This window comes from Pteropus alecto, unplaced genomic scaffold (genome assembly GCF_000325575.1).
Source record: "Pteropus alecto unplaced genomic scaffold, ASM32557v1 scaffold43, whole genome shotgun sequence".
In the NCBI taxonomy this organism is placed as follows: domain Eukaryota; kingdom Metazoa; phylum Chordata; class Mammalia; order Chiroptera; family Pteropodidae; genus Pteropus; species Pteropus alecto.
In genome coordinates this window covers 2,506,368-2,506,597 of record NW_006435764.1, presented here as the reverse complement: position 1 = coordinate 2,506,597, position 230 = coordinate 2,506,368, and positions in this window count along the sequence as shown.

Here is a 230-nt window from a genome sequence, read left to right as displayed (position 1 = left end):
GGTGGCTGGCGGGCGTCCCCGCTCCCGCGGGGCAGCGGTGCGTCCTGTGCTTCGCCACGGTCCGGTCGGGTTTATACGCAGTTACTGTATCTGAATTTCTGTAGCACATCTCATAGGTATGATTTTTTTAAATTAAATATTCAAAATAAACCTTTTTTGATCCATGTGCTGCTCGCTTTGGCGTTTGGTCGACGTGACGACAGCTCTCCTGAGGGCGCTGCGCCGTCACT